Source organism: Sceloporus undulatus, chromosome 1, assembly GCF_019175285.1.
Source record: "Sceloporus undulatus isolate JIND9_A2432 ecotype Alabama chromosome 1, SceUnd_v1.1, whole genome shotgun sequence".
Lineage (NCBI taxonomy): Eukaryota > Metazoa > Chordata > Lepidosauria > Squamata > Phrynosomatidae > Sceloporus > Sceloporus undulatus.
The window spans coordinates 154,189,770-154,216,039 of record NC_056522.1 but is presented as its reverse complement, the minus strand read 5'-3'; the positions used below and the strand labels follow the sequence as shown (position 1 = coordinate 154,216,039).

The following is a 26,270-nucleotide window of genomic DNA, read 5'->3' as shown; positions in this document are numbered from 1 at the left end:
ATATATATATATATACACATATATACACACACATATGGTGTACATGATATACACACACACATATATATACACACATATACATATATACACACACATATATACATACACACACATATACATATATACACACACATATATATATACTGTATATACACACACTTATATACACACATATATACATATATATATATATATATATATACACACACACACACACATACACACACACATATATACATACACGCACATACACACACACACATATATAAATACATACATACATAAGTGTCCTAACTTCAAGCCATTCCACTATGGTTTGATCCAATGAGTCCTCTTAGGCTAAGAGAGCATGATTTGGTCCAACTTGGTCTGAATAGGGATTTGAACACTGGTCCTCCAATATACAGTATACCTATATGCTTGTCCCTCCACATTCTCTGAATATGGAAAAACCGCAAATAACAAAAACACCATGTTTTTACCTGAGAGGACACCTCTCTAGGAATCTCTAGCTCTGCCAGTGAAACTCTATGGTCAACTGCCAACAGACACTAACCATAGAACTGCGCTGGAGGAGCTACAAAGGCCTAGTGGAGTGTCCACTCTAGGAATCTCTAGGCCTTTCAGTATAAGTCTGAGTTAAAATTGACCATAGAGCTGCATTGGAGGACCTAGAAATTCCTAGAGAGAACGTATTAACGTATCTGTGAATAATCAAATCCTCAAATATCAAATCCACAAATATGGAGGCGTGTGTGCGTCTGTGTGTGTGTGTGTATATATATATATATATAGAGAGAGAGAGAGAGAGAGAGAGAGTTTTTGAGGCACCTGAGCTCTTTCTGACAGAGAATGCTAAATGACTCACAGAACTACAGTTCCCAGGATTCTCTAGCACTGAGCTTTGGCAGTTAAAGAAGTCTCAGACTGGATTATTTCTGCAGTGTGTTTTGTGTGTTTTAAGTGCCATGGCTCAGTGCTAGGGAATTGTGTGAATTGTGTGTGATGGAAGTGAAGGCTATTTTTAATCTATGTTTTAGTGTTAGTAGTATATTATTATTATTATTATTACTATTATTGTTGTTGTTGTTGTTGTTGTAATCAATGTTTTAGCTCTGTCTTTTTAAAAATTTATTTATTTATTTATTTATTATATTTATACCCTGCCCTTCAGCCCTAAAGGCTATATTGTAACCCTTTATTATGGTGTCATCTTGGCTTCGACTTTGGTCCAAACACACACTGCAGAATTCCATAGCACTGAGCCATGGCAGCCATGGCAGTTAAAGTGGGGTCAAACCAGATTATTTCTGCAGTGCGGATGCAGACACTGTGGTGTTTTCTTTGTTTCCAACTCAGAGCTACACCTACAACTACATCCTGCAGGGATCTGCAGTTTTACAGCCTCCTGCAGAATTAGGGCCAAAACACAATGCAGAAATAATCCAGTCTGAGACCGCTTTCAGAGCTACATCCTGGGAACTGTAGATATTTAGCCTTCTCTGTCTGAGAGATCTGGTGCCACGGCAAACTACAGTTCCCAGAATTCCCTAGCACTTAGGCAGAGCAGTTAAAACAGTCTCAAACTGGATTATTTCTGCAGTGTGTTTTGGGCTCTTAATATAGTTGGACACCGCTTTAACTGCCCTGGCTCAATGCCATGAGATGCTGGGATTTGTAATTTCGTGAGATATTTAGCCTTTTCTGTCAGAGAGCTGTGCTCCTACAGCAAACTATAAATCCCGGGATGGAGCCATGGCAGTTAAAGGGGTGTCAAACTGCATTAATTTTGCAGTGTGGCAGCAGCCAAAGGTGAAGCTATCACAGAGGGGTTTATTTTTTTTAGCAAGATTTGTTCAGAGGGGTATGGACTAAGACCCTGGAAGACCAGGGTTTGATTCCCTGCTGGACCTTGAAACCCACTGGGTGACCTTGGGGAAGTCACACTCTCTCAGCCTTGTTCTCCAGAGTCATAGTCCAATGCTCAAACCACTACACCCCTTTCCCACTTCCAAAAAGTAAATACAAAACATAAATAAATTTCACATTTAGACTTGGGGCCTGTCTCCAAGAGATTTCATCATGTATATGCAAATATTCCAAACTCTGAAAAACTCCGGAACCCAAAACATTTCTGGCCCCAAGCATTTTGGATAACAGAGAGTCAACCAGTATTGCCCTTTGATGCTAGTAATGCCTGAAGACCAACATCACTCCCTGAACATGCTTAACCAAAGCTCAAAAGAGGTTGGAGAGCTGTGTGTCTCTGTGGGGATGTGCATAGGATTGCAACATTAATTTCAGAAATTGAAGAGGCTACTCTTACTCATAGGTCTTTATCCTCTGCCTTGCTAGTGGGAGCCAGTGTGGTGTAGTGACTTGTGTGCTGGACTGTGTGGCTCTAGAGACCAGGGGTCAAATCCCTGCTCTGCTATGGAAACTCACTGGGTGACCTTGGGCAACCGACACTCTTTCAGCCTCAGTAGAAGGCAACGGCAAACCGCCTCTGAACAAATCTTGCCAAGGACCCATAATAGGGCCGCCTTAGGGTCGCCATAAGTCAGAAGTGACCTGAAGGTAGAGTTGCCATAATTCTCTACTACCAAACCGGGACAAAATGTAGAAAAATATAGGACAAAATTTAGATCAAAATGTAAGACGAATGTGGGACAAAATTTAGGTCGAAATGTAGGACATTCATGAAAAAATGGAGGACACGACCAACTAAAAGCCAAAAACATTATTTAAAACAAAAAAACATTAATATAAATCCTTATATTATTGAGATCTTGTTGCACCTCTGCGACTAATGCATCTGAGGAAGCAGATTTTAGGAATGCTCATGCTGCCAAGTTCTTTCTTTCAGTTAATAATAATAATAATAATAATAATAATAATAATAATAATGATAGAATCCAAAGACATAGTGATTTTGGAGCACCTCTGAGACTAAATGCATGTGAGGAAGCGCAGCAGGAGGCAGTGGTGGAGGAGGACCAGGGTTCGATCACTTGCTTAGGCATTTAAAAAACCCACTGGGTTAGTCACACTCTCTCATCCTCAAGGGAAGGCGAAGGCAACCCCCCCCCTGAACAAATCTTCCAAGAAAACCTTTGGGCAAGTCACACTCTCTCAGCCTCAGAGGAAAGCAAAGACAAAACACCTCTGAACAGACTTTCCAAGAAAACCCACTGGGCTAGTCACACTCTCTCAGCCTCAAGGGAAGGTGAAGGCAAACTCTCTCTGAACAAATGTAAGAAAACCCTTGAGCCAGACACACACTCTCAGCCTCAGAGGAAGGCAAAGGCAAAACACCTCTGAACAAATTCCAAGAAAAACCTTGGGTAAGTCACACCATAGGACAACCACCAAAAGCGCGGCAAATGGTGGCAGTGGCCCCATCCTTCCCTTCTAGCACCCCCAGGCAGAATGATGCATAGAAGGTCTAGGCCACCTGCTGCCACATTGAAACATTGCTGAATGGTGGCCTAGGTCTGGTAGGCCTCTCTGGGAGTTGGTGGAGGGTGGGAGGGGGCCACCAACGCCATTTGGCAAGGTTTGGGGGCAGCGACGGGTGGCCTAGACCTGGTAGACCTCTCTGGGGAAGGATAAGGCCACTGCTGCCCAGAAACCTTGCCGAATGGCAGTGGGGGCCCCATCCCATCCCCAACCCCATAGAGACATACCAGGCCTACTGGGCCTCCTTGGTAACTACTGTGGCGTGAACCTCCAGCCATACGGAAGTGGCGGTGACAGTGACAAGCCCAGCCCCAACTCCCTATCCAGGCCCAGCGAGGCCGATGCCTCTGTCCCGGGCCTTCTAGGACTTTGTCGCTGCTACACTGCAGCTCTCACTCAGATGAAAGCTCCTCTTCCTCTGGGCCTAGACAATGGGGACGGAGGAGCTGGAAGCTTTCCCACTGGCTTTATGTAGCCTCAGGCCTCATTCCCTCTTGATTTGCTTCCTGCACCGCTTCCTGAAACCGGTTCAGCAAACAGCGTGGTTCCCACTGTGTTTGCGCCGGTTTCAAGAATCGGTGCAGGAAATGACAGCTGCGGCTTCCCCGCTATGTCTCCCTCCATCCTTCCTGGCCATACCAGGGGTAGAGGAGAGGCCGTGGTGGAAGGAGAGAGGATGGAGGACTGAGCATGGAGGTATGGCCAGGAAAGCCGCTGCCAGTGGGAACCAAGGCAGATTTGAATCCAATTTGACTCTGCCTGGTTCCCACTTAGGCTGAATCGATTTATTTCCAAATAAATTGATTCAGCCCCCCAAAACACCCCATTTTACCAGCATCTTTTAGACGTGGGTTAAATTGATAAAAATAGGTAAAAACCATAGCCCCCTCCCATTCCGAATCGTTTCAGGGATTTGAATTAAGTAGGAACCATCGTGGTTTAAACCAGATCAAGATCCGGTTTAAACCGTAGTGGGAACAACCCCTCAGTCTCCCACAAGTATGGCCGCTGGGATACCTGTTGGGAAAGGAAGACAGAGCCCGAGGACGACGGGAAACTGAGCTGAGGCAAGAACTGGAAGCCCGGGACAGCTTTCTAAAGCAGGACGGGACATTCCCAAGGCTAAAAAACTGGGAATGTCCCACCTAAATCCAGGATATGGCAACCTTACTTGAAGGTGTACAACAAAAAAGAGTGAGACTGCAGGAAAATATTTCTAAAAGTGTTCATAGCCCTATTGAAGCTATAATGTACGCTGGTGGTCATCATCATCTTTTGATTCTTGCCATAAAGAATCTGACAAAAGAAAGGAAGAGAAGAAAAAAGAAAAGAGAAAAGAAATGTCAAGAAGCATTTCGAAACAGTAAATGTTGTGTGTATGAACACAATAATGTTGGGTTCACCAACCCTCTTATCCAGACCCTGCTTTTTGTTATATCAGTTTGAGCTCTGCCACAGATTGATACAATATATTCTACACCCACAACAAACAAGGTTGTTCTCACAACAAAATAGAAAAATACAAACAATGGTGTTACAAAACTGAATGCATAGTTTCAACACATTTAGCCCATATAATGACAATTGACCACACATAAATTATATTATTCAAACCCAAGATTGTTATTTGGTCCTCTATTGTCATAAATTCACACAGTTATAATTTTTTCTTAGCAACTTTTTAAAAAACATTTTTGTTTGTTTGTTTTTCCTTTTAATTTATTGAGGGAATTATTGTGTTCCGCATTGGAAGAAATGTGCATTTCATTGGGGACAAAATAACAATAATAATGAAACAGCTATTTTTCTTTACATCTTCATTTATGAACTCAAGCCACTAGATGGCAGGCAAATATTTAGAAAGCCCAATGGAGAATTAAAGAGGTTTTTCGCATACCATGTTTAAAGAGCATTCCATATCATTGCACCAGATCAAGGGAACTGTTGTGGTGTAGTACTTAGAGTGTGGGACTTCGACTCTGGAGACCAAGGGTCAATTCCCACTTGGCCATGGAAACACACCATATGACCTTGGGCAAGTCACACTCTCTCAGCCTTAGGGGAAGACAGTGGCAAACCTCCTCTGAATAAATCTTACCAAGAAAACCCCATTTTGGTCACCTTAGGATCAACGTAAGCCGGAGCTGACTTGAAGGCACACAATAACAACAACAGCACCATATGAACCAATCAGTATCAGTTGCACTGTCACCCAAACCAATATCGAATGAGTGTCCAAGGATCAGTACTGAACTTCTCCCACCCAAAGGGGTGATATATTCCACACAGAGAAATCTGCATGATGTTTTCATATTAGACAATATTGAGAACAACTGCTGTGAAATGAAACTTGAAAGAAAGCTGTTACAACTGTGCACCACATTACCAATGCTCATTACCACCCTGCAGCGAGAAAGTGCTTGCATTTCCCTTTCATTGAATATCTGAGAACGGTTCCCCCACTTCTGGGAAGTTAACCAGAGACTCCATTCTTGACTCCATTTTAGAAGATTTTAATAATGACTGTTATAATGCTTTCTACTCCTCTGCTCCCCAAATCATATGAAAAAAAATGTCGCTTACATATCTGTACACATAGATGAACGTCTGTCTCCAGAAATTTTAAATAACAGTACAGTCAGCCCTCCATATTCATGGATTTCTTAATCTATGGATTCAAGCATCCATGGTTTGAAAATAATTTAAAAATGCATAAACTCCAAAAAGCCAAATTTAATTTTGCCATTTTTTACAAGGGACACCATCTTATTGTGCCATTGTACTTAATGAGACTTGAGCATCCATGGCTTTTGGTATCCACGGAAGGTCCTGGAACCAAACCCCGACGGATACCAAGGGCCCACTGTATGTAGCCTAAGCTCTAAACTGGAAAGACCCAGATTCAAAATTCAGCTCGGCTACAAAGTCACTTGTCGCCTCAGTCCAGGATTAGGCAACATGGAGCCTTCCAGAAGCTGTTGGCCTGCAACTCTTGGCAGTTTTAGCAACACAATTTAAGACCATAGACTGTGGAATGACCTGCTGAGAGTGGATCCCTCTCTCCCAGGTTTATCTTCAAAAGCTGTGTGATGAAGACAAAATCACAAGCTCGAGGTCACCCAGTGACTTTATGTCTGAGTGGAGATTTCAAAATATAAGAAGAGCGCTGCTGGATCACACCAAAGGCCTATCTAATCCAGCAGTCAATATCCACAGTGGTCAAGCAGATGCCTATAAGAAACACACAAGCAGAATATGATTGCAATCACCTCTGCAACTTGGGTCACATTGTGCCTGATTCATTGCCATGACTAGTAGTTATATGCTGTATGAATTTGTCTAATCTGCTTCCACAGGTGCTAAAATGGTGGCTCTCACTGCATTTTGTGGTAGAAAGTTCCACAGTTTAACAGTCTGCAGTGGCATTCCTTTCATCTGTTTTGAATATTCCATCAAGTTTCATTGGATGGCCCTGGGTTCTTGTATTATGAGAAAAGTAGAAAATATCTTCTTCACTTCACGTGACCTCCATCATGTCGCTCATACATCCATACAGACGTAGATGTGTTCATTATGTGGCTATTACATCTTTAACAGAGAATCTGGTATCAGAGGCAAAAATAACATGGAAAGAATAGGGATAGCTTCCTATACCACAAAAAAGAAAAGTAGATAAACATGTTTCAGCAAACTATTTATCCAAAACTAACAATGCATTGCAGAAATAAATAATGCACTTTCACACCACTTTTACTGCCATTGCTCAATGCTATGGAATCCTGGGGTTTGTAGTTTGCAGTGGCACCAGTGCTCTCTGACAGAGAAGGTTAACTGTTTCACAAAACTACAAATCCCAGTAGTCCATAGCATTGAGCCATGGCAGTTGAAGCTGTGAAAACTGGATTATTTCTGCTGTGCAGATGCAACCAGTATGCACAGGTGAAATGAAACTAATAGATCTGGTGAGTCTTGCATAACTAAACAAAAAGAATTGTGAACTTTCTGGGGAACACTTGAAAACATCTTCCAAAATGCATCCAAGGATGATTTTAATTGCTTTCACCAAGTTCCACTTTTCCTATGATTTCCAGTTTGGTGGCCAAATGTACAGATTCATGCATGGGCAGCCTAGTCTGTTTTCCCTTTTTCCCTCTGTTTTGCTATTCATGAATGCTCAGTAAGAGATTCTTGAGGCAGCTGTTATTTACCTTGCCTGTGGTAGGCAAGCACCCCTGCATAAAATAAAATTAGCTAGAGCAGAATTCTGATTACTCACAGCTCAACCAATTTTGCATCGACTGCAGACACTCTTCTGCAACCCAACACCAAGCCTCTGTTTTTCAGCCTGTCTTCACCATTCTCCCAATGCTGGTGCTCTTAAAATTTCCAGCTAGTCAGAGAACAAGGAAGAAAAGGGTCTGAGGCTATAAAAAGACTAAAAGAGGATCTTCTCTGTCAGAAGATTTTTATTTTTCTAAGGTATGCTTGTATTTTTCAAAACTAAAGTCCTAAACATTATAACTATGCCTCATAGGGGAATTGTTCCAGTCCCTTTGATGGTTTTCCTTGCCCATTTCTGCATTCTTTCTAGCTTTACAGTGTCCTTTTTAAAATTAACTAGAATAGGTAATTTGATATTAATGGTTTTTGTTTTCAATTTCTTTCATATTGGCCCCCACCATGAAATTTGCCATTTCATTGGGTCTGTTTATTGCAATCCTTCCTACATGATCATCCAGTGTTTCATAAAAGACAGTCCTTTGGGAATATCTCCGCTATTTAATGTTGAATAAACCTTGTACGCTTCATCACACATGCTAAGCATTTTTAGGGAAATCTAAATGAAAACACGACTTTTAAATTTGTATATTTTGAAGAATGTACTCATATTAGTGTACTTTAATGGATTTATAGTACTGTATTTTAACTGTTGGTTTTATGTTTTTTCTTTTGAATTATGTTTTGTATTTTAATAACTGTACCACACCTTGGGCCTTGAGGAGAGGTGGGAAAGAAACAAAATCATCATCACCACCACCATCATCATCATCATTTTGTTTGGACGTTAATTTTGACTCTGACTTGTAGATCATTCTCCCTACTACAGACCAATTACTGTACATTTTCACAGTGATTTCAAAATGGCCTACAAGGGGTCCAAGAATGTGGGAAGGGTCAAAACCAATCTAGCACCAGCAACTGGTAGCCTCATTTCATAAGAGAGGAAAGGGGTTATGCCGGATCCCCAAGGAATTCATAGCCAGCCAGAGATAATTAAGTAAGAAGTCTGTGTTGGCATTGCAGAAATGTGTTACCTATGGGCGACTGTGGCGTGGTGGTTTGAGTGCTGGACTATGATTCTGGAGACCAGGGTTTGAATCCTTGCTCAGCCATGGAAATCCTCTGGTTGACCTTGAAGCCACACTGTCTCAGCCTCAAAGGGAGGTAAAGGCAAGCCCCCTCTGAACAGATCTTGCCAAGAAAACCCAGTGATAAGGTTGTCATAAGTTGGAAACAACTTGAAGGCACACGCCAACAAAGTGCTTTATCTGCATACCTCTAGCCTAAGTGCTGGCTTTGTACATAATACATGCAATGAAGAGATGGAACCCAGGATGGAAGTATTTTTAAATTGTAATAATAAATATAAAAATTCTCCAAGGCTGTTTCTTGGCTCCATTGCTTTTCAGTCTATATATACATGATATGATGGATTTTATATTCAGGGCTCCTATTTTTTCCCCCAAAAGGAGTAGGTGGGAAAGCTATTTCAATATTGCTCTGTGCAAATAATACAGTGCAAATATTGTACATTCAAACAGTCCTTGGGAGATTACTGGAAGAGTTTAGTGATTATTGTAAGCAAACTCTGCTCAGTGTTAATTATGGGAAAAACCAAAATTAGAGGTTTTAGCAAAGGATAATTGGATGAGAAGTTATTAGAACAAGTGCCATGTTCTGAGTATTTTGGATGGTGTTTCACCAGTCGGGCTTTTAGACAACACATATTGATTATGCTTAACAGAGTCTTGAATAAATGTTCATCCCTATTCACTTAACAAAGGAGGGCCCTGTACTTCTAAAAATTCTACATATTTGTACATTTCCACTTCTAGGAAACTAGGAAAGCCAGACAAACATCATACGATCACATTTTTTTTTGTTTACCCGGCAATTTCATGTTTAATGCTCTTGACCAATAGAAAATGTCAGAAAAGAGGCAGTTCTAGGTCATCTATTCTGTTTGTAAATAGATGGTGAATATAAAATGTTTAACAAGACAATGATTAACACACTGCCCTGCATGGTTTGACTTATAAAGAATCCAAATGGGAAAAGGTTCCCTGTTTTAGGGTAGGTAAAGGAAAATATACTGTTGTTACTGATTCCTTTGGAGTTTCAGTAGACAATACACATTATGCTGTTCATCATTATTATTCTGTATCCAAGCAACAAAATATTACAATACAAATTGTAATATATTTGAATTGTAATCTACTTTGAGTTCACCATTTTGAGAAAATGTGAGGTTAATAATAATAATACAATAAAACATGATTCAAATTTCTTTGGTAAGTTAAAATACAGCATATCTCTATAAAGTATACTGAAGCAATATATCAAAAAGACACCAGAATGTAAACATGTTTGGGAAATTAATAAATCAATATCTAATACTGTAAAAGAAAACCTCAAGTGAAGTGTCTGATTTGTCAATGTTGATTGTTGTAGACACTTTAGGTTTTATGGTTTTATGTGGGTTTTTCGGGCTATGCGGCCATGTTCTAGAAGAGTTTATTCCTGACATTTCGCCAGCATCTGTGGCTGGCATCTTCCAGGTCAGCATTCTTTGAAGATGCCAGCCACAGATGCTGGCGAAACATCAAGAATAAACTCTTCTAAAACATGGCCACATAGCCTGAAAACCCACAAAAAACTATGGATGTCGGCCATGAAAGCCTTCGACTTCACTTTAGGTTTTAACTTTAACTTAGACTTAACAACCAGAGTGGTAAAACATGCCATTCAGAATGTGAATAACTATACCTATATCTTTTTTCTGAAAATGTTGTTGTATGCCTTCAAATCATTTTCAACTAACGGCAAAACTAAGGTGTTTTCTTGGCCAGATTTGTTCATAGGGGATTTCTATTACCTTCCTCTGAGGTCCAAGGTCTGTGGGTTTCCATGTCTGAATGACAAATCAAAAACTAGTCTTCCAGATTTCTAGTCCAAAGTTCAAACTACTACCTCATGCTGGTTCTATGGTATCTGATCTGGTATTATTTGTTATCTGACAGTTGCATAAATATTTTGTCCTGATCTCTTTTTCCTGGAAGTTTTTCTAAAATGGACTGCAAAAGTCTTTCCCATGCAAACAAAAATATAGGACACCAAAGTTATCACACATGCTAGGTCTTCAAATGTTTTGGTCATGAACACAAACACTTGGTCATGAACACAAAGACTTTCTTTACATAGAGCCCCAATAAAGTGCCTTTCTATTTTGTCCTGGGCAAATATGTTCAAATGAGGCTTTGTGGAGGCTTTTCTGTAATCCAGATTTGTAATATCAATACAGTGAGAGAGCACAAGGGAGACAACCTGTTAAGAAAGATTATCTGATCTCATGGCATGGAATAATCCTAAATTTGTCTGTACCATCAAATGTCAGCCCTGGTTTAAGTGAGAGTTTGGCAGGGCAGAAAGTGACACTCCTCACCTATTTTTCTGAAAACCCCATTTTATCAACTAAATTTAAAGGAAAAGAGCTCCATGAGCTGAGTTTCATCTCACCATATAAGAGAGTGCATTCTGCAGTGCATAAGAAAGTGTTAATCTCTTGTTAATGCTTTACAAGAGAGAGAGAAAATGAGATCGGAATGGGTACAGAATAAAAAGACTCAATATGGTGTAGTAGTTGCAGTACAGTTCTATGGACATTGGCCATGCTGGCTGGGGGATTCTGGGATTTGTAGTCCAAGAAGTAACTTTGCAAAACTCTGGAAACACTTCTACCGCTCAGTGGTATACATAGTTATTCATAAATAAGTCTCACTGAGTTCAATGTGATTTAATCATAGATAGATGGGAGATTATCAGATGGAGTGAGGACAAAAGATGGGGGAGAAGGGGATCACTCTCATCCTTATTGTGTACTTATCGCATGATCGTGTTAAAGACTTACACACACGTCACACTTATCCTGTCATTATCCTGTCAATGAAGTGGAATTGTCCTGTCACTTTTGAATGGAAACCTCCGTTAATGAAAAATGACAGGATAATTCCACTTCTCTGACAGGATAATGGTCATGCAGGCCTGGTTTTAGTGTGTGTGTGTGTGTGTGTGTGTGTGGCTGTTTTAGTCTATTTTTAACCTTGTATGTTTTACATTTTGTATGTCCTATTTTTAAAAACTTTTTACTGTTTTAATTGGATTAATTGTTTTTATAGTGTTTTAATGTGTGTGTGTGTGTGTGTGTGTGTATTATATTATATTATATTATATTATATTATATTGTGAGCTGCCTTGGGTCCCAACTTGGGAGAAAGGCGGGAGAAAAATAAAATAAATAAATAAACATGAATTCATATGATAGCTTTTTGCACAATCACGGACAATTACACTTCACCGATGGGATAATGACCACATTAGTGCAATGTCATCTGACATTGAAAACATCTTCCGAAATGCATCCAAAGATTATTTTAATTGCTTTCACCAAGTTCCACTTTTCCTATGATTTCCAGTTTGGTGGCACAATCAGACAAAAGGATGGGGAAAGCATGGCAAAAAGGCATACCTTTACCCATGTGATAATCTCCATAGTGTCAGCCTTATTTCAGATAATCCTGCCATTTTACCACCACACTAGATTCTTGTTTTATTTTAAAAGTGGCCCTTTTTATAGTGTTATTGTTGCTATATATTTATTTTATTTATTTTATTGTTGTATGTAACCATGTGCTCCACACTTGTTTAGGAAGATCCTAAGTAAATGTTTAAGTATCCTTAAGCAATCTTTTCTTACATTTGAATTCCTTATATGTGGTCATGGAATTTTTAGATCAGGCCTTTGACTGCAAGGGTGAACTCAATACAGTATTCAATAATGGAACAGATTATAGTGTTTTTGGAGTTAGCATTCCTTTTTCAGTTATCCCCAGCGAGCTTTAGCTACATTGTTAGATGACATAAATCTGAAAATAAGTACTATGGCTTTATGGTCAAAAATACGAGGCGATACATGGCTCAGGCTATTTTATTAGCTGCAGTTTGCTGACCTGTCTTAGACTTGAATTGTAGGATTGTATCCCCTTAAATGGTGAAAGTGGGGAGTAGGGGATACCATGCAACATTGTTTAGATAAACATAGAAATACTCCTATAGAATCATAGCATTGGAAGACACCCCAAGGACCATCTAATCCAGCTTTTTGCCCGTGCCTAAATCCACTGCTAAAGTCCTTCTGAGAGGTGAACATATAACATCTGCTTTAAAATCCAGTGGAGGTCCACAACCTTTTCAGACAGTGAATTCCATTACCACTGGCCAGCTCAGTTCCATGAGGAGGTTCTTCCTAAAGTTTGGTCACAATCTTTTGTACTGTGTTTTAAATCCATTGGATTGGGCCCTTTTACCAAATCCTCTCTCTCATAATTCTTTGTTGAATGATTATTCTCTCTGGTGTATTTATAGGCATGAGTTGTACTGTAGCAGCCAGAATTCCCTTAGAGATTACGCAGATACCTATCAAATGAGTCAATACAAGCTAATAATAGAAGTCATAAGGTGTACCATGAGGAACTCATCTACAAGGGACAACTTAATTAAAAATGACAAACCCATAAAATGAGTTGCAATGCAACTCCACATATGTTTAATCAGAAATTATTGGCCTTACTCCCATGTAGGTTTATATACTATGCCCCAAGCGTAAGACCTAGCACACAACATGCTTCAGGCATACAAACACAGCACAATTCTAATGTCTACTCAGAAATAAGTCCATCGATAACAAACTTCAAACATAGAAATTACAGCTCAGAATTAAGTTACAGGAACAGATTTTTAAAATACAAACACTCTGGCTCTCACACTTCCTTCTTGGACTGGTTTGACTAATTTGCTCTGCTCTGTAAATGCCTATGTAATGGGATTTAAAGAGCAAGATGTTTAAGGTTTACATGCCTTTAAATTCCCTCTGATCTCCCATCACAAATAAAGAGTGTTTCCTTGCACTTGGCAGAAGACAAGCTATCTTTCTCCCATAGTGTTCACTACCATTGAGCCAAAAGATGAACTTCCAAAATTTAATGATTACTTCAGCCAAACATTTCAAAGAATATGATCAGATCTCCTTGCACTTTCCTCCTTTAGTAAAGCATCCATTCTGGTGCAATGGAGGCTGCATCCGCACTGCAGAAATAATCCAATTTGACACCACTTTAACTGCCATGCCTCAATGCTAGGGAATTCTGGGAACTGTAGTTTTTTGTGAGGCATTTAGCCTTCCCTGTCAGAGTTCTGGTACCACAAAACCCTACAGTTCCCAGAATTCCATAGCATTGAGTCATGGCAGTTAAAGTGGTGTCAAAATGGATTATTTCTGCTGTGCAGATACAGCCCAAGATGCTCAGCTGAAGATCCAACGCACAGTTAATTTTTGACAAAGGCAAAACTAATGAAAGGGCTTAACAAGGTTATTTTTAAATCTTATTTAATGACCTGAAAACGTTAAGCATCTGCTGCAGTCTTCCCCATTTTTGCTTATTTATATACGAGACCTAAATAAGCCTATGTATATTTGGCTGGAAGTAGGCATATTTAGCATTACAGCTGAGGAGCTGCTTAACGACTTTGCTTTCTCATATTAAAAGGTTACACTTCCCCATCCCCATGAAGGGAAGTTTTAACTTTCAAACTTCATTATTTGTTGGCAGTTCATCTGACAGTTCTGCGTCCTTTTGCAGATTAGCTACAGGGTCAAATAGGACATGTTGTTTTGCTTTGTTCTTCATGTGACCTTGTCAAGCTGGTCTTTTTGCTGAATAGGTCAGTATGCTTTGGAGTGGAGCACTCTCTGCCAGACAGGGGCTCTACTAAAACCACAGTAACTTAAAACAATAAAACACAATTAAACAGATTGTCACATTAAAACAAGCAAAATACAACAAATGTATACACTGTTGAAAAGTCTCACTTTATATACATCTTGCCTTAGGTGAAATTTGTCATTCTTCCCCTTCCTTCACACATTAGACAGAAGTGCAGAAAGGAAGAATATACATACATACATACATACACATATATATGATGAAGTTTTTTTATCTACTGTATATATTAATGTATATAAGTCTAGAAATTTTAGTCAAAAAATTGACTTCAAAAACCTAGGTCAACTTATCCATGGGTCAATGTAAATACTATACTTTAACTCTTATTAAAAAGGGAACCATCCCCTGGTGAAAGGCAAGAGTGCAATCTGTCCTGGAAGCACTAACCTCCCTCTGCTCTATCTTCCATCTAGCATTTAGTGTGAGCCAAAACCATTATGCCTGCCAGATTTTTGTAGGTTTTTTGACATTTTTTCCCCTTTGTTTCATCATTTAGATCCTTTGTTGCATGTCCTTAAGTTTTACCCTTGACTTATCCAAGGGTCATATCAAAATCCATAAATTTGGCCCCAAAACCTGCCCTCGACTTATAGATGAGGTTGACTTATAGTCAAATATATACGGTACTTTTCATTACTGCCTCAAACATTCATTGGACCACTGTTATCAAAAACATACTGGTTTCCTAAGAGAGTCACGTTTGTGATGCTTGTGGAGTTCTTGGAAATTTGTTCCAACGTGAGTGTGGAAAGTGGTCCCAAAAAAGATTTTTAAAAACAGGCTGAAAAGGTTTAATCCTTGATTTCCCAATAAGTTCATCTCTTATATCTATCCCCTTCTGCCCTCAGAAATTAAGTAAAAATAACAGGATGTCAAAACTTTTGAACTGTAATTCAGGTGTTAGGGCCAAAGTTATAGATTTTGATATGACACATGGAAAAGTCGAGGATAAACTTAGAGGCATGTAACAAAGGATGTAAAGGATGAAGCAAAGGAAAACAATGCCAAAGAACTTAACAAAATGCTGTCAGGCATAATTGTGCTTTTCCAACCCAAGCATTCAAAAAGGTCAGAAGTGAAGCCACAGCAGAGAAAGTAGAGAGAATAGGTGCTTCTTTTACATGCCCCTGGTATGGACCAAGCTCTTGCCTTTCACAACCCTACTTAGAGAAACGGAGTGGTTCCTTTTTTTGACCCATGAATAAATCAACCAAGTCTTTTGGAGTCAATTTTTGGCTAAAATGTGTAAACAAATATATGAGTCATAATTATACATATACAGTACTTAAATATTTGTTGTAGTTGCTGTATGCATTCAAGTCTTTTCCAGCTGATGATAATCCTCAGGCATACTTATCACAAGTTTTTCTCAGCAAGATTTGTTCCGAGAGCTTTGTTGTTGCCTTCCTCTGAGGCTGAGACAGGGTTACTTGCCCATGGTCACCCAGTGGGTTTCCGTGGCTGAGTGGGGCTTTGAACTGGTTTCCTAGAATCCTAGTTCAATTCAACCATCATGCTATGTTGTTTCTCTTATTTAGCAGCCGCTTGTGCCTAATTTCTGATCTATTTATGAATGATAAACTGCATCATTTATAACCACTTGACCACTTTTACATTTCTTGCTAAAGCAAAGGAATCAACAGCTTCTTAGAACTGAAGGGGCCTATGAAAAACATTCCAAGTTCAACTGGTTTGCCAAAGTCATCCTAGGAAAGACTTCCATCTAAAACTGTGGAGATGTGCAGCCAGGCATTATAGATTGGGGTGGGCAACACACAGTCCATGGACTACATGCATTTACACTCGCAGCGGTTTTCAAGTTCATGTTTGCTACCATGCATCCTTGCTATCAGGTCCAATATTATCAGCACTTTTGTCTGCCACTTAGAAAACAGGGTGACCCAATTTTGGGATTCCCGTTTCTTCCTTTTTCTTCTAGAAAAGAAAGACATATCCTATTTATGTATTTTTTGTCAAATATAATATAGGACATATTAAATACATAAAGGAACCCATATAAAAACAACTAACTTAAACTACATATATATGTGTCTCTGTGTGTGTGTGTTTAAGTATAAATATATTTAAAAAGAAAAGAAATAGAAAAATACAAGCTAATAGTTTTCTACATGGTTTGGTAAATGTGGTTTGAAAACAGTGAGCAAATTAAATGACTCAATTCTCCCACATCAACTTGTTAGGCTTTTAAGATCGTTGCAGGAGGTTTTCCTGTCTGTTCTGCCAATATCTGAAGTACATTTGGCAAAGAGGTCTTGAATGTCTTGTCAAGGGAGCTCTGGCTTGCTCTACCTCCAATTAACTTCTGTTAGCAAATGCATTTTTGTTTACTTGGGTCTTTGTATGTAAGCTGACTTGAAAATGTCTTGTAATTGATTTTAACTTGCTTTTTGAAACATTATTTTTGCCATGTTTCATCTACCATGGTTTTATCTTTCTTAAACTTTTGTATTTTACTGCTCTTTATTGCATTGTCTTATGTCTTACTGTTTTTGTGTTATTGTGGTTAGATACCCCGAACACCATTTGTTGGAAAGGTGGGCTACCAATCAAGCAAACAATTATTTTGTTGAACATTTCAAATTATTCAGCACTGAAAACAGTGCAAAGAAAAATGTGCCTCAAACCATCATAGCTTTGTTTGTTGTTCCATAGCCTAAGGTTAAACTTCAAGAGCAATTAAATGCCTAAGAGCTAAACTAATGACCTACGGAAGTTATCATAGTAAACAACTCTGTTCCTTATGATATGAAGGTAAATCAATAATTTTCAAGGGGAAAACATCTAAAAGCATGTTGGTCAGGGAGTGATGAGCCTAGGGTTTATTAATTTTTAGATGGCATGTTCTTTTGAAGAGAACTGTGATAGGAATCATGCCTAGAAAAATAAAAGAATCACAAATGGATACAGTTTTCAAATCTCCAGGAACCGGCAAAATCTTAGAAAACTGCTTTGTATTTCTGGGTCTCCAAACAGAGACAAAGCAAGCAGCATTACAGGAGAAAGGGATTGATTTTATAGAGTGAGATGCCTTCAAAGCAGGATTGGGCAACTTTGGTGGGTCTGGGGATTACTTTTCTGACCCTAGTTGCCACCGGTGGGGGAAGGTGTATGGGCTGCCAAAAATGCAAAGTAAACAAAACAGCTAAACATGTCCAGAGGTTAATTTATGGGTTTAAAAAAAGAGGGTCAGTGGAATATTGAGGGTCAGTGGAATATTGGAATGTTAGATTAAAATATTCAGCAAGCCAAGACATCAAAAAAAATTATTATAAAATTATATACAGATGCATTGCTCTCCGGATAGATTTAGTAAAATATACGGAACAGGGAAAAACTGTTGTTGGAAATGCGAAAGAGAAAAAGGAATTTTTCCCCTTCTATGGTGGACTTGCATTGAGGCTTAAAAATATTGGAGAAAAATCTACACAAATATAAGGCAGGGATGAATCAGAAGGCTCAAATGAAAACCTGTTAAGATCATGATGATGAGTTTTTTTCCCCATTGACTTCAGAAAGATACCACCGTTGAGGGAAGCATTTGTCTAAAGATTTACTAGAATATTTTTTTATTGAATCCAGGCATTAGGCTTCTAATATTGGGTTTCAAGAAAGATTTCTAACACATATCCATCTGGAAGAAGTCTGCCCTGTTCAGGAGTCCAAGATTTATAAAGGCCTTAGCTATGCTGACTCGGCCATTATTTATCAGCTTTAGAAATGTGAGTTAAAACTGGTGTCAGGACTGAGCCAAACTGAGACTGAACCCAGCATCTGTCCTGCTTGCCTGTTTTTCTCAGTCCTTATCACAAAAGTTATAAAGAAGCTGCTTTATCTGAAGTCTGTAGATTATGGCGAGGCAGCAAGAAATACCTTGCCTTAAGTTTATTATAAAGATTCAGGATCCCAGACTTTGTACCAGCATATTTGTTGGCTGCAACCTTTGCACGGTGCAATAAATATGTTTGCTGCGTGGCAGTGACTTCATCAAGTTAGCAAGGGAACAAAGACCGTTTTGTAATCAGTCATGGAAGAAAGATGCTTTGGCATGGCAGAAAACAATCTTTTCTGTGATTTGAGACTTGAGTTTGCATGAAAAATCCTGATAGGGCAGAGAAACAGGCTCACTTTCTTCTAGAGGTGGGCTGTGTTCACCCATCCACCTAAGTTGTGTATAAAAATAGAATTGGGTTGACACCTGTAACAGCATCAAGTGATCCAGTAAATAAGAAAGAAGCTGTCCCTGGTACTAGTTCCCTGAACTATTTCCCTGGAACCTTTGTTAGCTATGTATAATGTGAAGATGAATAGTATTATCTACTACAGAGTGGATAATAGTTTTAAAATGAGGGGCATTTGCATGTCATGAAACGACACCTCCGTTTTATTATTTTCTTCAATTTCACTAATCAGTTTTACTAAGGTAATACTATAGGGTCTGCATAATAAGGATAACATACACCGGACAAGGTAATTGACTACCATACCATAATGTCCTTTATGTCACACAATTAATGTTTCAGAAGGGCATGGCTAAACTTCCTCGGAAAAGCCAAACATTTCCAATCTCTTGTTCTTTCCTCTCATTCCACAGTGCATCACCATTTATCTTCCAGCCATGTGCATTTATAAATCCTACATACAAAACACTAGTATAGTCAGATTATTTTTTTTCTCTTCTATTGCTATTCCATCCTTGCTGCTTATTAGTTAAGCCTCTAAGAATATGTTCCATATCCCATAAAAGTGTATCACTGCCTTCCTGGGTTTGTGTGTGTGTGTGTGTGTGTGTGTGAATGTGTATGCCATTCTTCCTTTGCAGCTAACAATGCACATTCTGATAGATATATCTCAACAGAAAATATTTCTTCAGCTTTATGTATGATTTGCAATTGATAGTAGCCCCCACGAATCTAGATTCAATTCCACACAGTAGGCATGTATCCTGAAATGAAATGGTTAAGGCTGTAGTCATTTCCCTCTGGGAGATTCTTGCTGAATAAATATCAAATTCAGATCACTCTGGGTTTAGTAGTGAAATCTCTAAAAAGTAATTGGCTGTACAGAGAAACTAGCCCCTCAATGTACCTTATCCTTAGAATAATATTATTATAACTCTCCATTTATTACATACAGTGGACCCTTGTTATACGCTGGAGTTTGGTTCCAAGATCCCCCATGGATAACAAAATCCGTGGATGCTCAAATCCTATTAAATATAATGACATAGCAAAATGGTGTCCCCTATTAAAAAATGGAAAAATCAAGGTTTGATATTTGAAATTTATACTTTTTTTTAACATTTTCAAACCGTGGATGCTTGAATCTGTGTATAAAAATCTGTGTATAACAATGGCTGACTGTACTAAGAAAACCCTATGAAAGTCTTAGGGTCACTGTAAGTACAGTAAACAGTCAACTTGAAGGTACACATACTCAATAAAATGATGCAGATTCCACATGGCCTCAAGTACGTTCAGGCACTATGGGGGAAAATAAAGTTTGACTTGTTCTAGTAGAGCTACAGTAAAAAGACATTAAAGCTCTCTGTTTGTTAACAGCCACCTGACAGGCAGCTACTGTCCTGATAATATTTTGTTCTGGGTTAGTCTGTCTTGATCTGGAAAATTATGACTACTTTTGTAACTTTTCAAACATTGGGCAATGGGTCGAGGTGCCATGTGCAAAGTCTTTGGAACTCAGTTAATGATAATATCTATATAGCTATCTTGGTTATTTACCTAATATTAAAGTAATCTACAATGTGTAACCATTTGGGTTATTTTTTAAAAAACAAATGAATGCAACTAACCCAAAGGAAAGCTCGTCCTAGTTAATTATTTTCTTCATGAATTATGAATATTAAGTAGAATGAGTGATAATTTTAATATAGGATGATATCATATTAAGCATATTAACCACCTAAATGTTAATATACATATCTTCTGTAAAAAAAATGTCATTACCTGGTGTGGTTCGTACCCCCTGCACCTCTGCAGTGACGCCACTGATCTCTGGGCACAATCCAAAGTGCTGGTTGTAAATTGTAAAGCCCTATACTGTACAGCTTGGGTCCAGATGGTCTCAAAGCCCATATCTCCCCATATGAGCCTGCCTGAGTCTTTAGATTTCGGAGAAAGAACTTTCCTTCCATCCTGCCACCCTCACAGACCTGTCTGGTGGTGACACCGGACACTTTCCTGTTCTTCTTCATATATACTTATTAATACTTAGTACTTTGTGCCATCTGAAGCACACCATGCATATGTGTCCCAGTTTCCATGCATGAAATGTTAGAAGCTATAGGATAAAGCCTAGAAAACTGACATTTCTCCAAATGCAGTGGACTAATCTGCACTAAGACCAAATCTCTCTCATTTCATTTCATGATAATAAACCAAGTGTAGGAAACATGTAGCTTCACACATGTTGTTGGACTCCAGATCCCAGCATACCTTGCCTTTGGCTATGCTGGCTATGGAGATGGGACTTACAGTCCAGCCACCTCTGGAGGGCATTGTGGTTCCCACTTATGCCCTGAGCCCTGTTGAATTCAGAGGCCTTTTGCATACATATGCATATCATATCATATCTGGGCTGAACAGGCATTTGACTATCAGAACTTAACTCTTTCTAGTTTAATGGGATTTTAAAGTGCTTAACTTTGACTGAAGCACACCTTTGTTGTTTATTGAAATCTAAAGCCCTAGTCTTCTAAAGACACTCAAGTTAAAAGTGCCATGCTAAAAACTAATGATTAATCTGTTTCATTCCAGTGAGAAACAGCCAATACAAACTTTCTGTTTCGCAACGCCATCCTCAATGTCCAGAACCAACACAGCAAAGTAAACGTACTGGGATTGCAAAATGCTGAGAATTCTGATTATATAAATCCAGAAGGAGAAGAAGGAAAAGGGGAAAGAGATGCCTGTGGTTTGGTTAGCAACAACACAGTACGCTGCTACTTTGTTGAGTTTATCACACTAGCGAGATCCTGCGGGAAAAAGGGATTTAAAGTAGAGTTAAATTAGAGGGAAAAACCTGAAGTTTATCACACGACATCACTGTTAACGTGAAATAACACAAAATTAAACCAAAGTTAAACAAACATACAGTCAGCCCTCCATATCCATGGTTGCTTTATCCACAGATTCAACCAAGCTCCGTTTGAAAAACGGCAGCTTTGACCTTTTTTGTTCTCTTGTGTTAAGAGCTAGCCTGGAGACAGACACATTTTAAACTGGAAATGGGTATAACTTAGGTCTTGGTGTACAGAAATACTTTTTCCATCCCATAGACATGACTTTTTAAATGTGTCCACCTGACTTACTGGCCAGGCCCTGTTGCTAGGGAGGGAGGCGTTGGGGCCTCGGTGGCTTCTTTGCCCAGCCGGGATGGTAGTTTGCTCCCAGAGTGTATCAGGAGCTGTTTGTTATCCTGCCCAGTTTGGCTCTATGGAACTCTGGCTGATGGGACTTCCAACGGATTCTCAGGACTACAGGTCCCAGCAGGCTTTGTTGCCGGAAGCCTGCCTGTTGCCTTGACTAACAGCCTCCTTGATGGAGGCGGGACTTCCACCTCTCCTCCATTATGATTGGTTCCTTGGCCTATTTAAATCCACGTGGCTGGAGCGATGGATGCCATCCCAGCCTGGTCCTCCCCACCCTCTATTTAGTGCTTAAGGGTCAGGGTGTGCTACAACCTTTAGTAGCATGGGCCTTGGTGTGGTAGAATGGTTAAAATTCATACTTTTACTAATGCTTAGGAGCTGAAGATTGTAGTGCTGACATAAGCTTTACACATGTTGTTGGACTCCAGATCCCAGCATACCTTGCCTTTGGCTATGCTGGCTATGGAGATGGGACTTACAGTCCAGCCACCTCTGGAGGGTATTGTGGTTCCCACTCATGCCCTATAAGCCCTGTTGGGACACATATGCCTGGTGTGCTTCAGATGGCACAAAGTATTAAGATTATAGTGCTGACAAAGGTTGATATCCCAAGTCATATAAAATTATCTGTTTTGAAATGTAAACAATTTGAGAAATGTGAAGTTGAAGGCTTTCATTGCCGGCATCCATAGTTTTTTGTGGGTTTTTCGGGCTATGTGGCCATTTTCTATAAGAGTTTATTCCTCTATAAGAGTTTATTCCTGACGTTTCGCCAGCATCTGTGGCTGGCATTTTCAGATGATCAGCATCCCCCGGTGACAAAGGGGCAAAGAAATGGATATGTGATCAGTCAGTTACCTCTTCTGTCATGCCCTGCCATGACCGGGCAACGTGATTCATTGAGCAACAGGCGGTTTGGTCAATGCCAAATCCAGACCCATGCATTCGGGCCAACCCTACTTACCTGTCAGCTGTACTCAATAAAGCTGTGGCTTTTTTCCTTCCAGATGTGTGTCCTGGTGTCTCCTTCTTGCGACGTCTCACCTTCCCCTGCAAATACATTGGAGCTTTTCAAAACAGTTCCCAAACCAGTTTATTGTAGAAGATTTTCATACCTGGCTGCATCACTGCTAAAATGTCCCCCAGATTATCCCTAAAAGGTGGAGGAAATTCCCGTATCTGAAAGCCAGGCACGCTTTCTGGATAGCCATGGAAACGTGGCTCGCTCTTACCGTCCCTGAATCATTCCTGGGGAGTGGAATTCCTCTGAACGCGAAGTTTGTGTTCATAGGAAATCTGCTCCCCGTGAGAGGATTCAGGGGCGCTAGAGGGAGCCATGTTTCCATGGCGATTCAGGAAGCATGCCTGGCTTTCAGACATGGGCATTTCCTCCACATTTTAGGGATGCTTTGGGGACGTTTTAGCAGCGATGCAGCCAGGTATGAAAATCTTCATAGAGCATGGTGAGACTTCAAAAGAGAGAGAGGAGAGGCAAGGAGATATTTCCGATCCTACACCTGATTTACTGGGCAAGTCATGGTTCCCTGGTACCATGATACCTTTTTTCTAAGTCCCATTTTTTAACCATTGGGCAATTGCTGGTAAAAATTGGCACTGAGATATCTTGGTATCTGCTGGGGTTTGGTTCCAGGACCCCACATGGATACCAAAATCCATGGATGCTGAAGACCCATTATATACAATGGCACAGTAAAATGGTGTCCCATATATAGTTGGCCCACCCCATAGACAGGCCTGCCTTCCGCAGCTTTGAGCTTAAGCGGAAGGCAAGCCCTGGCAGAAGTAATGGGGTGCATACCTGCGTTACGCACCAACGCAAGCACACACCCCATTATTTTCTATGGGGCTTGAGCATACACTCTTTTTCCCATATGCTGGAGGGGGTCCAAAACAGATCCTCTACATATGGGGAGGGTGGACTGTATTTTATTTATTTATTTATTTATTTATTTATTTCTATAGCACTGTAAATGTACACAGCGCTATACATGCAGATAATCAAGTCAATAAAAATATAAAACCTGCCAGTGGCGTACAATCTACTAAATACATATCAACAGTAGGTAGTAATATAAAACAGAATTAGTTAAAAAAGAGGCAACAATTAAAACATCAACATCTATTATCTAATAAATATCAGATAAATATTCACACAGTGCCTGGGAATGCTTCCCTGAACAGGGTGCTCTTCAACTCAGATTTATAGGTGGTCAAAGAAGTGATGATCCGTATTCGTGGGAGAAGAAGGTTCCAGGAATGAAGGGCAGCAAGTGAAAAGGGACGAATCTTGGACGGGGCAGTGGAGATCCTAGGCTGGGACAGCAGACCTTGACTATTAGAACGGAGGGTACGAGTGGGAATGTGAGGAGAAAGAAATAAAGAGGGGCCAGCCCATGTAGGGTTTTAAGAGTTAACAACAGAAGCTTATACTGAATACAGAAGGGAATGGGGAGCCAGTGAAGGGATGATAATAAAGGAGAAACATGGTCAAAGCAACGAGCAGATGTAATGATGTGTGCCACTGAATGCTGGACGGAAATTAAAGGGCAAAGATGAGAAAGAGGAAGGCCTGCCAGAAGGAAGTTACAGTAACCTAGTCAGGAGACAACCAGATCATGGACAGTAGAGCCCAAGAGAAATGGACGGATTTTGGCAATGTTGTAAAGTAAGAATCTGCAGGCTTTGGCTGTGGCCTGGATCTGAGGGATAAAAGACAGAGAGGAATCAAAAGTGAAACCAAGACTGCAGGCTTCCTGGACCGGTCGAATAAAGGTGTTGCTGACAGAAACATAAAAGGAATATTGAAGGGAGGACTTAGATGGAAGGACAAGAAGCTCCATCTTGGATACGCCGAGCTTCAAACGCCAATGTCGCATCCATAGAGAGACAGCTGTGAGACAAAATGAAACTTGCTGTTCAAGCCCTGGAGAAAGGTCAGGGGTGCAAAGATACAGCTGAGTGTCATCGGCATACAAATGATAGGAAAAACCAAAAGAACCAGTAAGTTTTCCTAGGAACAATGAGTAGAGAGATGAACAGTAGGGGACCTAAAACAGAGCCCTGGAGAACTCCAACAGATAGGGGAACAGAGGATGAAGTCTGACCACTGCAAAAGATCTATCTGACAAATGTAAAGTAGAAAATGGGAAACAACAAGATTTGCTTTTGGGAATTTATAACTTTTTGGAATATTTTCAAGCTGTAGATGACTGCATCCATGGGTAAAGAATCTGTGAATATGGAGGGCCAACTGTATTAAGCCTCTCCATCCCATGCAGATGAATCTCACTAAGAATTAGACCTCCACCTGTAAAGAAAGTATGAAAAGGAAAGGAAAAGGAAAAGTAGAGAAAGAATGAGGGAGATGTCATTGCTTCATGTAAAGCATATAAAGCTTCATGTTAAGCACATCAAGTAATTGGGCCTTAGATGAATGTGCACAACCCTGGGCAGTGATGCCACAATGAATCATTATCTGTCCCTGCCCTATTAGCCTTGACATGGTAAAGAGCCATGGTAAGTGTCTAAGCTGTTCAGGTCAAGCCTAGTCATACTTAGGAGAAAATCCATCTTACTTTAGAAGAATTTGTCTTCCATTAAGCATGCTCAGGGTTGCAGTCTTAACGTTTCACAGAACTCCTCCAGATGGGATCTTCATTGGGGATTTTTTGCCTCTCAAAGACTTTTGTGGAATCAAATGTTTGTATGGATTTTCATCCAATTGAAGTAATCACAATAAAGCTCCCACTATGCCAGATATGTGTCTTCCATTTGGTGTCAAAAGTAGTAAATATCTAGAGCAAACTGGTTTTAAAAGTATTTTATCATTACCAAATTTTAACTTTTATCCAGTGCTGCATCATATATTACTTTCAATGAACATGATCTTGGGATTGTGAGTGGAGGGGGTGGATGCATTTGAATTTATTGATTTTAAATGAAAAACCCCTCTGGTATTTGAATTTATATATGAAAGTTCCCTCTTCCTCAAGCAATGGGCTGCCCAATCATTCAGTGGCTATGATGCAACTAGAAGTTTTTGTTACGAGGCAGAGCAGAATGGCTTTGTTCCATTTTCTGATTCTAGTCTTTTAACATACTCTTGATCCTTTACGTTCAACATAAAACTGACAATGTCATACGCTTGCAGCACATGGAAAGGCCAGGCCACTTTGATAACCTTTCCGTTACTATTCAAGGATCTGATAATAAAAAAGGAAAGGTGAGCGAGTGTCTGATTTATCATGAAGTAGTCTGTGTTA

The 26,270-nt window shown here is 39.8% G+C and overlaps 1 protein-coding gene across 1 annotated transcript in view; it reads right to left on the bottom strand.

Moving 5' to 3' along the window:
* The window catches only part of TDRD15 (tudor domain containing 15), a 36,999-nt gene extending 28,156 nt beyond the window's left edge, over window positions 1-8,843 (bottom strand). The window contains exon 1 of the mRNA XM_042446011.1: window positions 8,775-8,843. The gene's annotated coding sequence lies outside the window, so the exon portion shown is untranslated. The remainder of the gene's footprint in view (window positions 1-8,774) is intronic.
* Window positions 8,844-26,270: the final 17,427 nt, after the last annotated feature.